At 44.2% G+C, this 13,312-nt stretch overlaps 1 protein-coding gene across 3 annotated transcripts in view; it reads left to right on the top strand.

Moving 5' to 3' along the window:
• The first annotated feature begins 8,871 nt into the window (after positions 1 to 8,871).
• Positions 8,872 to 13,312, top strand: part of LOC103732256 (arginine-glutamic acid dipeptide repeats protein-like) — a 258,810-nt gene continuing 254,369 nt past the window's right edge. For all 3 annotated transcript variants that reach the window (XM_029562372.1, XM_008830811.3, XM_008830810.3), the window contains exon 1: positions 8,872 to 9,376. The gene's annotated coding sequence lies outside the window, so the exon portion shown is untranslated. The remainder of the gene's footprint in view (positions 9,377 to 13,312) is intronic.

The following is a 13,312-nucleotide window of genomic DNA, read 5'->3' on the forward strand; positions in this document are numbered from 1 at the left end:
GTTCCTGTGGAGGTCAGAAGAGGACATCAGATCCCCTGGAACTGGAGTTATAGTTAGGAGCTGCCACGTAGGTGCTGGGAGCTGAATGTGGGTCTGCTGTAAAAGCAGCCAGTGCTCTTAAACCACGAAACCATCTCTCTAGCCCCATAATGTATTAAAAACAAAATTTACTTATTTATTTATTTATTTATTTATTTATTTATTTATTTCTTTTTTTGGAGACAGGGTCTCCCTGTAGCCCCAGCTGTCCTTGAACTCCCTATGTAGACCAGGCTGGCCTTGAACTCACAGAGATCCACCTGCCTCTGCCTTCCAAGTCCTGGGACTAAAGGTGCGCACCACCATAATGTAGGGGCTGGAGAGATGGCTCAGTGGTGAAGAGCACTGACTGCTCTTGCAGAGGACCAGGGTTCGAGTCCCAGCACCCACATGGCAGCTATACACTGTCCTTAACTCCAGTTCCAGGGAATCTGAAGCCCTCTTCTGACCTCCTTGGCATTGCATGACACAGATGCACTCACATACATGCAGGCAATGCACTCATACACATAAAATTAAAAAAAGAAATGAATGTTTGTCTGGGGTTCAATGCGAGAACATTTGTGTAGCATGTGTGAGGCCCTAGTTCATTCTCTAGCTACACACAGACACACGCACACACACACAGAGAAAAGAATGTAGTATGATTTATTTGGGAAAAAGTATTAGATACTTGGGGTTGAGAGGAATGTGGATATTTTAATTTTAATTAAATTAATTAATTTTTTTGTCTTTTATGTATTTATTTATTTTTTTGAGACAGGGTCTCCTTGTAGCCCCAGCTGTCCTGGAACTCTCTGTGTAGACCAGGCTGGCCTCGAACTCACAAAGATCTGCCTGCCTCTGCCTCCCAAGTGCTGGGATTAAAGGCGTGCACCACCACGCCCAGCCCATTTATTTTTATTTTTAAGTGTATGAGTGTTGTGCCTGCATGAATGTAAGTGCACCCCTGTCATGTAACACCCTTGGGGGATGGAAGAGGGCCTTGGATCCTCTGAAACTGAAGTTACAAATGGTTGTTAGCCACCAAGTGGGTGCTGGGATTTGAACCTGGGTCCTTTGCAAGAGCTGTGGTGCTCTTAACTGTTGAGCCATCTCTCTAGCCCCAAATGTGAATATTTTGAAATTAAGGTGACTCATAAATTGAATGAAAAGGAGGAGAGTATCCCAGATACCATGGTGAACACTGTAGCTTGCCAGGTCAGCAGAAAGGTGAGTTATGGTGCTCTTCAGGAATCAGAGTAACTTACCTGTTCTGATTAGAACATGTCCGTCCATCAATATTGATACATTGTTAGTAGCAAAAGTATCCACAGTATCTGCCCTGTTTGTTATTTAATTAAATTTTGTGTTTCCTATACACAATTTTAGAATCTAAGATATATTTTCTTTGGGGAGAAGAACTTCCAAAGACCCTTTTGTGATCAATGTGTCTTGTTTGTTTGACCTTTAGACAAAGTAGGGTTTCTGCGTGGTTTTGAACAACCGTTATTATGACTTCATTATCCCTAGAAAATAACACCTTTCCTTAGAGGTAAATCTAAGCAATTTACAAGTGGATGTGGAGGAAATATTTATCTTTAAATGCAGCTTTCCTGAGGGTAGAATTCACAGGCTCTTTGGTTTGTTCAGTTAACAGTGGACAGCTGTTTCTAACAGGAAGTGTGGAATTGCATGTCTCCTTGAAACGGCAGGAAGACAGAGAGAAAAGGACTTCTAATTATCAAATTTGGATGGAGGCCAGGACAATGAAAATCAGTGTCTCCGCCCCTCAATTCTTTCACAAGTCCTATGAGACTTTTAATAACTACAAGTGGCCAGGTGGGTTTAGATCTCATTTTGAAAGCATCCTTGTGGCCTGGGCAACATGCTGTGGCACTGATTCATTGTGACTCAAGAGAAGAGTATTAGGCCACCCCAGATGACATGCCACAGCCCAGTGTACTGAAGAACAGATCATAAAATTCAGCCTCAATTGCTCTCTACAGTCACATCTAAACAAAGGAGAAGGGTTTCTGATCTCCTCCTCCTCCTCTTTTTTTTTACAGATAGAGTCTCATGTAACCCATACTGACCTTCAACTTCCTCTGTTGCCGAAATCCTCATCTCCTGCTTTCCAGTCCTGGGAGTATGTGCATGCAAGCACCACCACACCCAGCTTAGGTTTGCAATTTTTTTTCCATACATTTATTTATTTGTGTGTGTGCCACCGTGTGTGTGCTACTTTTGGGAGTCAGTTCTCTCCATACAGTGCACTGTGCTGAGTTCACCTGCTGAGCCATCTTGCCTGCCTTAGGTTTATGATTACTGATCCTTCAAAAATTTTTTTACACTCATTGTGTGTGTGTGTGTGTGTGTGTGTGTGTGTGTGTGTAAGTGTGGTGTGTGTATGTTTGCATACATGCTACGATATACATGTGGAGATCAGAGGACAATTTTTAGGAGTTGGTTCTCTCCTTCCTCCACCATCTGGGTCCCCCAGATTGTGCTTGGTGGCAAGGGCCTTCACCTGTTCAGACATCTCCACAGCTTGTTTTGTTTGTTTTTGTTTTTGTTTTCTTATGTTTATTTTTTGAGACATGGTCTCACTATGTAGACCTAGCTGGTCTGAAACTTGTTATGCAGGCCAGGCTGGCCTGGAACTCACATAGATCTGTCTGCTTCTGACTTCTGAGTACTGTGATGAAAGGCATACCAGTCTTTTGAAAAACAGCCTTACCTCTGTTGAAGGAAGCTCAGTGCTCATCCATGGAAACTCAGGGCTCTCAGAGGCTGCTAGGGGTTACTTACCTGGCCCCTAAGGCTGGAGGGGCCAGAGAAAGTGAAATTCTTTACAGTAAATCAGGTTACATAAATCAGGTCCCACTGTGGTTACATAAATGCAAGTTGCGCTGGCAGCTCCAGCAGAGGTACCACAGGGAGGAAGCAAGGCTCTTCCTTCAACCTGAGAAAGTGCAACTGGAGGCGAGGAAAGTGCATTATTGGCTTGTAGCTGCACTACATAAACTTGGAAGCTAATTTCATCGAAAATGCCTAGAAACAAGCTTCAGTCTGTCACAAGGCTTGCTAAAGCACTCTAGTTCTGCTTAAGGCATTTTAGGGGAAAATAATTTACATGTTCCAAAGCTTGAGCACTTCCGGTGGATTATGAAGGCTAGTTACCAGCCATATGTTCAAAGAACTTGCATTCTTTCTTTCTTTTTTAATTATAAGAATTATCCATGCTTAAGATGAAAAGGAAAAAAGTGAACAGAACAGAGTCTGATGAAGTTAAAAGTCAGTCTCCCATTCTCCCCTCCCACTCTCCCAGCTTAGTGGGCTCATCCTAAACAGTTTCTTCAAGGAGACTCTGTCAGACATTTTGAAGCATATACAAGCTTGTCCTTTTATATTTCTTTTACTTGTGTATGTGTGTGGTACTGGGGGACATACCAAGCACACATGTGGTGGCCAGAGGACAACCCTTGGATGTAAGTTTTTTCCTCTTCTACCATGTGCATTCTGGGGATTGAACTCAGGTTGTCAGACTTAACAGCAAGTGCCTTAGTACTGAGCCATCTCATAGCAGGGAGGAAGCTGTACTCCTGCTTTTCCTGTGGCCAGACTCTAAGTTTATCCTTTCAAAAATGTAAACAGAGGGGCTGGAGAGATAGTTCAGTGGTTAAGAGCACTGGCTGTTCTTCCAGAGGACCCAGGTTCAGTTCCCAATCCCTCCATAGTGGCTAACAGCAGTCTGTAACTCCAGTTTCAGGGTACTGATGCCCTTTTCTGTCCTCCATGGGCATTGCATGCATGCAGTGCACTTACATGCAGGCAGAACACTCATACACATAAAATAATAATAAATTGTTAAAAAAAAAACAAAGCCCATAGTTCAAATAGAACTACAATTGGTCTGTGATTTCTTGTAACCGTCATTCTCTATCAATTTGGATTTACCCTACTGTATTAGTTACTTGTCTCATTGATGTCATAAAATATCCTGACTAAAGCAACTTAAGGGTGAAAGGATTTATCTTAACCATCAGGGTAGGGATTTCACAGTACAGAGCTTGAGGCAGCTGGTCACATTGCATCCATAATCAGGAAGCAAAGAGTCATGAATGCTGGTGCTCAGCTGGCTTTCTCCTTTATATATATATATATATAATTACAACTGCATATACACATACACATACACATACACATACATATACATACATGTATATACAAAGCTGTTTTTAAATGACTGATTTTCCTTTATGTGTAGAAGTGTTTGGAGGCATGTATGTAAGTGCCCCTGTGCCATGCAATGCCCACGGGGGGTCAGAAGGCAGCAGATCCCTGGAACTACAGTTACTGAAGGTAACTGGAGTTATTGCCCTGGCAAAACCCACACAACTCTTACCTGCTTAGAGCCTGTGTCCAAACAGCTGAAGGTGGTTGGACAGAAACCCATGGGTGTCTAGTTGATAGTATTTATTTATTTATTTTTGGTCTTTTTTGAGACAGGGTCTCCCTGTAGCCCCACCTGTCCTGGAATTCACTATGTAGACCAGGCTGGCCTTGAACTCACAGGGATCCGTCTGCCTCTGCCTCCCAAGTGCTGGGATTAAAGGCGTGCGCCACACACCCGGCTTGGTATTTTAAGATTCAATTAAAAAAAATTTATTTTTACTTTATGTGTATTCGTGTATTGCCTGCATGTAGGTAAGTGCACCCATGTCATGCAATGCCCTCGGAGGTCAGAAGAGGCTGTCGGATCCCCTGGGACTGGAGTTAACGGACAGTTGTTAGCTGCCATGTGGGTGCTGGGATTCGAACCCTGGTCTTCTGCAAGAACAACCAGTGTTCTTAACTGCTGAGCCATCTCGTCAACCCCTTAAGATTCTATTTTTATTTTATATGTATGAGTATTTTGCCTGCATGTATGTATGTGCACCAGAGTGTCCAATGCCCTTGGAGACCAGAGGAGGGTGTCAGATCCCTTTGGAACTAGAATTGTAATCTGTAGATGATTGCTAGCTTCCATGTGGGGGTTGGGAACTGAACCCAGGTCCATCTCTCTGGTTTTAGCTTTCCCCTTTTGTATTCAGTCCAGGACCCATAGAACGGGACTTGCTGGGTCTTCCCATCTCAATTCACCTGTTTACGTAATTCCTCATAAGCAAAGCTAGGTTTGTCTCCTAGGTAAGTCTAGAGCCTGTCAAATTTATAATTAACATTAGCTATCACACATAAATATGTACATCTTATTATGTAGCTAGCCTAGCTGGTATTAAATTGGCAACCTTTATGAATTGCCCTTCTAAGCACCAGGTATGTGTCACCACACTCAGCATTTTTTTTTTTTTAAGAGCATCTATTCATTGTATAGATGGTGGTTTTCATTATGACGTTTTGTGGGGAGGGGCACTTGGTTTTTGAGGCAGAGTCTACCTGTAGCCCTAGCTGGCCTGGAACTCACTATGTAGACCAGGCTAGCCTCGATCTCATAGAGGTTTGTGTGCGTCTGCCTCCTGAGTGCTGGGGTTAAAGGTTGCAGCAGCACAACCTGATCTCATGATGTCCACATGGCATGTTCTTTGCTCATATTCACTCCGCCCCTCCGGTACCCTTTTGTCTCCTCACCCTCTTCCTCCTTTCCTCCTCCCAAAGAGCTCTGTTTTCATGGCGTACATATGTATGTATGTGTAGGAGTACATCACTGATCTAAGTACCAAAAAGTAAATAAAAAAGTCACTACTCAGGCAGCTGTGGTGGTTACCTTTGACTACATAGGGAGCTTGGGGCCAGGACGGGCTACATGAGACCTTATCTCAAAAAAAAATTTTACTTCTTACCTGTACTAAGGTCATTTGACTAACAAGTCTTTGACATTTTAGGAGTCACTAAGGAAAGTAACTCCCAGTTCCTAATGCTGCTGTAAAGAGGATAAGGAAACATTTTCTAATTTGTGTGGAAAGAAAAAGTCCCACTAGATATTTGACCTCTTCAACCTTCAGCAAATTATTTAACTTACTTAAACCCCAGTTCTGTGACCTTTAAAGTGAAGATAATAACAACACACTTCATGGGCTGTTGTCAGGACTAAGTGGGCTAAAGAATGTAACATGCTGGGCCTGGTGCTTTGGGCCTAGTAAGCTTTCAATCATGGTTTAATAGTTTGTTCTTATTAGAAAGGTTATTGTCATTACATTATCAGAGTCTGAACTCCTAGGAAGGAAGTCTGCAAGCTGGCCCACAATTCTTACATGGAATTTTCATTAAATTAATTAGGTTGCTAATTTTATGACATTGGTACTACATTATGCTTTGTAATTATGTGGAATTTGAAGACTTCTAAATGCACATTTGAATAAATAAGTGAAAACACCACCAATTCACAGCACTCAGAAGGTGGAGGCAAGAGGATCAGAAGTTCAGAGTCTGTCCATGAAAATGGCTCAGCGGGCAAAAGCACTTACTGTGCAAGCCTGAGGACCCAAGTTCAAGTTCAGATCCCCAGAACCCATGTAAAAGCTGGACAAGGATTGTCCTCTGCCCGCCACACTCATACTGTGGTATGCATGCACCCTAACACACAAACCCATACAGAAGTAAATAGATAATTTTTTTAAAAGTCCAAGTGTATCCTCCTCCCTGTTACATCAGTCTGGGTTACATGAGACCCTGACTCCAAAAAAAAAAACTGCTGTAACACTGAGTGAGCTTAAATTACCCTTCTTGAGCACCCCTGCATTCTGTCTGGCCCTGTGCTCTATGTGAAAGTCCTTTGACAGGAGGCATATCTTGCTTACTGATTTACCTCCCAGGTACCTCCTGTTAATATCATTTGTTCTATAAGTGCTTCTTTTATATCACATTACTTTTCCCTACCATTTCAATTCATTGATGTATGCCAGTAAACTTTCTGCATAAAGAATAAGTATGCAGAAGCCAGACATGGTGGTGCACTCCTTTAATCCCAGTACAGAGATAGGCAGATCTCTGTGAGATCAAGGCCAGCCTGGTCTACATTGTGAGATCTAGGCCAGCTGGGGCTACAAGGAAGACTGTGTCTCAAAACAAACAAACAAACAAACAAAACAAAAAAAAAGTTTTTAAAACAAAGACTTGCTTGCACATAAGCTTTCATATTACTTGAATGAAGAAAACATTCATCTTTTAAAAAAAACTTTGAGTATTTTTGACTGTGTATTAATATTCTTTTCTGGAAGTGAGTCAAGTCTGAATTAGGAACATAGACATTAATATGCATGCTAAAGTCATGTCATTTGGGGTTCCGTAGGTATGATGGAAATCTCAGTTGAAGATGAATGCTTTGGTTCTTCATGCCTTTGTTAAACTGCACTCAGTTAAGGGGAAATTGTTGAAAAGGCAAGGAATAGTATTATAAATCAGATGCGGTCTCTGGAGACAGAGGATATGTTGACAGGCATTCAGTTTATTCAGAGGAGAAGAAGGTAGGGATAGGAAATCTCTTGGGAACCAGTCAGAAGAAAAGTGTCTTTTAGGCATAGAGGTGATAGGGCTAGGGTCTGTTGCCCTTGGGGTGGAGACTCATTTCCCTGTGGAGTGTGAAACCTGATTGTGAGGTTTCTGCTTTTTTTTCTGCTGTGCCTAGTGCTTCTTGGTATCTTCTTCCCTAGTTTCCAATCTGCTTGAGAGCTAAGGTCGTGCCTGGCTCTTACACACTCCACTCACTCCCACCACCAAACACCTGATTCCCTTTACTTCAGTGCAAAGCCTGCTTGCAGCTGAGTTTTACAAATGCTTTCTACCTCTCTGTCTAGTTTTGCATTTGGGTGAACTAGAGTTAGCTAAATTGGACTTCAATTTGTTCAGATAGAACAGCAAAAACAAATCTACCAGAAGGGTTTACTGTGAGTTTAAAAGCCAATACCATGTATAAATTGCTGAGCATAATGCCACATGTGATTACCACCACCCCTCTTTTTTTGAGACAGGCTCTCCCTGTATATCCGACTGGCCTGGAACTCACCAGGTTGGCCTTGAACCTGCAGTGGATCCTCCTGTCTTTGCTCTCTAGTGCTGAGATTACAGGCATGAGCCATACGCCGACTTGGACTTTCCTTTATAAAATGTTCCTCCCGGAGAGACATTGCATAGATCTTGTTCCTTTTCAGAAACCCCCTCTGCACCTGTGGTTACGGTCTGTTCTTTATCACTTAATGAGACTTTATTATTCTCATCAGATAAGCAGCACAATTGCTTTTCTTTTTTTCCCCCAATTCAGTTTTTGTCACACATTATTTTAAAAAAAATGTTATGACCTGCCCATCAGAATTTGATCTTTAAGGAAATGCTTCCAATCCACTCTGTAGATTCCCCAGGTCCCCAAAGGAGAGGAATCTGTGTCTTAAATCCCTGAAAAGGCAAATTATAACCCTGGTAATAACAAGAGCCACTGGGCAGCCGCCAATCCCGCCCCAGGGACCGGCCGGCTCTGGGGAGATCATTCCCGGCGGGTCAGCCCCGCCGCCCGGAGACTTCTCCATCTCCGGCCGAAGCACCGCCCGGGGGCCGCCCGGAGCTCCGGCCCGCGGCCGGGGAGGGCCAACTCGGCACAAAGACGCTGCCGGGGCGGGGAGCCCATCGCTCAGGTCCCGAAGCTGGGCCGCGCCACCAAGCTTGGCCTTTCCCCTAAGCCTTTCCCTTCTGCTCATTTTATTAAAAAGAAAAAAATCAAAGGTAGAGACAGGGAGAGAACCAGAGAGAAAGAACTCCCGCCCCTAAGCCCGCCCTCTGTCCCCCATTGGCCCGGCCCCCTCTTACGTCACGTAGCAACGCACCAATGGCGAGGCGCGATACTGCGAGGTGGGCCGGGCCCGAGCACGGAGTGGGCGGCGGGTCCGCGCAGCAGCCCCGCGGCTCCGCCACCATCGCTGAGGTGCCGCTTCTCCCACAGACGCTCGCGAGCCGCCCCCCGCGCTCCGCAGCCTCTCAGCCGCGTCGGGCCTCGGTCCCCGCCTCCTTCCCCGCGCCTGGTCCCCTCACGCGCTCGCCACATTGTCTCCGCCTCGTTGAGAGGGGAAAAAAGAAAAGAAAAAAAAAATCACCGTCTCCTGTGGGAGCCCCGCGTTCCTCCGGAAAAAACAAAACGAGACATGGTCCTGGGCCCCTGCTGCTGAACGCTCGGCCCGCCCGCGGAGGTCGACGGCCCGCCCGCCAGGGAAGCCCCGCAAGCCCCGGCGTCGCGACCCCCCGCGGGCCCAGCCCCCTCGGCTCCGCGCCCGACGCCCTCGGCCGCCCGCGGCCTCCTTCCCGGTCCCAGCTACTTTCCCTGGAGTCGGGCCGCCACCCTCTCATTGATGGTGTAGCGCCCGAGGGAGAGGTAAGTCCAACTTGCCGACGCCGCGCCTCTCCCCCCACCCCCCCTAGGGTTCTCGACCAGGCTGGCACGGGCTGGGTGTGGAGGGGATCGCGGGAGGGGCAGGGGGCGGGGGTCCTGTGCGCGCGGGAGATGGCGCTAGGTGCTAGGTGCTTCTGACCCCCTACTCCCTCTGGGCTGCCCGGGCTGCGCTCCTGCCACTCTGAGGTTGAACTGGTTCGTGCCACCCCATGCCGGTCTTGAAGTGTGGGAGGGAAGGAAGTCAAGGACTGGACGCTGTTTATTTCTTGGGCGTTTGTGAATTGGGGGGGTGTTGGAACGGACTCTTATTAAAGTCTCATTTTTTTTTTAACGTTCCTTCTTTGTGTTCTCGAGTCGCTACTTTGTGGTTACAACATGATGGACCAAATATCACTTGCCGCAGCGTAGAATTCTGTCATGTTTTAGTTCCGCTGTCTGAAAGGGTGCCTAATGTGTATTTTTAAGGTTAGGGAAAGAAGGTAGTTTTGCGTAGGGGGAGTGTGTTGGGGCTATTGCAGGAAGGCCCCTTTGAAATTGCTTGCTTGAGAAGTTGTTGAAAGGAAAACAAAATCATTCATTGTTGAATCCCCCCCCCCCCCCCCCGGGTTTGCTTACAATTTCTTGTGGATTGCAGGCTTCAAACATTAAGTAAAACGTGCCCTTGAGAAACTGGGTGCTTTAAATGTTTCAGTATGTGTTGCTATTTTAAGGTAAATTTTTAGAAAGTAGTTTTGTGTGAATCCAGAAATAGCCCTCTCTAAAGCAATTTTTAAAATACACAAAAAAGCTAACTAGTGAGGATGAACTTGGTGGATTACAAGAGGGACATTTAAGTAACATAAACGAACACATCCTGTGTTTAGATTTGAAACAGTTTTTATGATCGTTTTCCATTTAAAGAGAGACCTTTTTGTCTGGTGTACACTGGTTTCTTTAGTCTCAGTCCGATGGGGGAGGGGAGAGAGGCTGGATCTATACAATAATAAAATCATCTTTGGCTAGGTATTTCCTCCATGGGTTTGCTTGCAGAGTTAATTCCACTCTGAATTACAAACCAGTTTTGATTTTGGTGGCCTAGCCTGCCTGGAAGCTGATTCCCAGCTTTCTGTGTTGGTGTTGAGGTTGAAGGGAAAAGAGGCAGAAGCAGATACACAGACACACACGCGCACACACACGCACAATACCAGGCTGAGGGTTCATTGTTCTTCCACACACACATTCATTCTCTCCCATATTTGGGACTAGGTTTGCACAGACAAACACAGCTCTCTTTGGGAGGACAGAAGATGGGGGAAGGGAAGGTGCTTTTCTTTCTCAGCTTGCTTTCACCCGGCTCATGCCTGGCGTTTTCTGCAACCTTTCGAGGCAGAAGACTGCACGGGAAACTAAAGGACACCCAGAAACACGTCCCTTCTCTTTGCAGCCCACTTCCTGCTGCTTGCTTTTGTATGTGTAAAGATAAACTCCGCGTGGTGACCTCACATTCAGTTCTATTTTCACACTCTTCATTACCCCTGACTTTGCTGGGGACAGGGATTTGTTCACTTGACTCTTACTTTAGTGAGTGTGACCAGGGTCTTTTTAATTAGAAATAGGTTGCTTCAGTTAAAAGGAAAAAGGTTGTATTTGAGATTAATATTTAGCAGTATTTCCTGTGTGTGTGTTTGATGGTCAAGTTTGCAGGTTCTTGACCTATCAGTGTAGTTTTTTTTTTAAATTATAGATATGTTTTTTTTTTTTTGTCTTTTTGAAGCAGGGTCTCCCTGTAGCCCCAGTTGTCCTGGAACTCACTATGTAGACCTTGAACTCACAGAGATCCGCCTGCCTCTGCCTCCCAAGTGCTGGGACTACAGGCGTGCGCCACCACGCCCGGCTATAAATACGGGTTTTAAGAAACGATCTTTTGTTTTTGGATGGGAGTTGGGGTAGAGGTTCTTTGAAACACTGGACTGGACGGGACTGAGAGTCCACCTGGGTAAACGCAGCTCTGGGCCAAGGATCAGGTTAGTGTGAATACTTGTGGGTTGCAGAATAGCACCTTCTACCGGTTAATTGCTTTGCCATCCAGTGAAGAGGATGGGGGAGGGGATTAACGGCTGAGGCTTAATGATTTTCTTTTAAACGCAGCCGCTGTGCGTTTCTGCAAATGCCACTTCTCGGGGCTGCTGATACAGATGCCCTTTGACAGGCACACTTGCATCACAGCCCTATTATGTTATTGGCTGTGTCTTGACATTAATTTGTTCTGTTAGAGGTATTTTCATATTATGACTTCCAAGGACTCCTTTGAATTGATACTCTTCCTTTTTTTTTTCTTAAATGAGAAATGTAATTTGTCTTGAAACAGCAAACAAAATAAGGGGCTTATTTGCATTCCAGGTGTTGGAAGCTATATACCTGGTAGCTCTTTAAGAAAGTTTTTAGTGCCATTAAAAAGAAGCCCAAAATCTGTCCTATAGAAAGTAAAATCCTAGCACTGGACTTAGAGATTTCCTTGGGGATTTGACCCCTATTAGAGAGGTGGTGGGTAAATTTGACTAAAATCGGCAATTCTCATTGCTCATATAATAGTGTTGCATTGCAATAATGTTTTCAATAGTCGTAAGGACATTAATAAAAATAAGTCTGATAGGATGGCTTGTGGATTAGATTTTTTTAAAACTGGAGACCTGTAAAAATTTGAAATGAGTGCGTATAGACATATTAACTTTACAGAAGAGGGCTGTGTTCCTGCTCATTCTTTTGAACCAAGCTGCAGCTCCAGAAGGAATCCCCTTGATAAATGCCTTGTAGGACTTTATCATTGTGGATCCTAACACATGCCAGTTGTTTTAATGTAACTTCCTAATGTGCTTGCTGATTAACTTTAGCTCCAAAACTTGAAACATAATCTCTAAAGTTGTGTGTCTTTTACAGTGAAGTGTGAACAGTTCAAATGTTATTTATTTAGCGGGAATAGAATCACATCTCTACCAATGTTTTTCTGAAAACAGCTATAGTAACTGGAAACCAGTTTGAACTAAAAAGATAATCCAAATCAAGAAATAAAATATTTCAGTTACTTTTTCAACTTCAACTTCTTGGTCAATGAACAGTTTTTTAAAAAATGATAAGGCAGGCCGGGCGTGGTGGCACATGCCTTTACTCTTTACTCCCAGCACTTGGGAGGCAGAGGCAGGCAGAGCTCTGTGAGTTCAAGGCCAGCCTGGTCTACATAGTGAGTTCCAGGGCAGCTGGGGCTACAGGGAGACCCTGTCTCAAAAAGATTGGAAGAAAAGAAAAGATGAGGCAGGCTGGGTGAGTTCAGGGCCAGCCTCGTCTACATAGTCATTTCCAGACTAGCTCAGGTTACATGGAGAGACCCTGTATCCAAAAAGACAAAAAAAAAAATAAATAAATAAAAATAAAGTAAGTAAAAAAGATGAGGCAAGAATCACTGCCAGATCCTGCAGTAATTATGTTAATGTTGAATTGCTGCTGCATAGCAGTGCCAGGTGCTGTAAAAACACGTTCAAACAGAAGATTGTGGTCTGTGCCCTCCTAAACCCTGTGTGTGCAGAATATTATGATGGATACCTTAAGCATCCATTACTTTAAAATTGGTTTTGAATTTTTAACATCTTGTTCAAATCTCAGTAATCAAAAAAACATTTAAGTAATAAAATAAGTTGTATATGTTAAGTTCTTTGGGGAATAGTATGCTTTCCTACTAACTGCTTTTGGCAGAGACTTTTGTAGTTGATTTAAAGGTTAAGATAGCAGGAAATTCTAATTTTTAAGTGAATCATTAGTGTAACCTAGCTGTGAACTTCATTTCTCTCTCAGTCTCTCTCTCTCTCTCTCTCTCTCTCTCTCTCTCTCTCTCTCTCTCACTACCCTATTGTCCTGTGTAATAAATTTCTGATAACACTGAACTCT

Source organism: Nannospalax galili, unplaced genomic scaffold (assembly GCF_000622305.1).
Source record: "Nannospalax galili isolate Female #2095 unplaced genomic scaffold, S.galili_v1.0 scaffold2135, whole genome shotgun sequence".
Classification (NCBI taxonomy): domain Eukaryota; kingdom Metazoa; phylum Chordata; class Mammalia; order Rodentia; family Spalacidae; genus Nannospalax; species Nannospalax galili.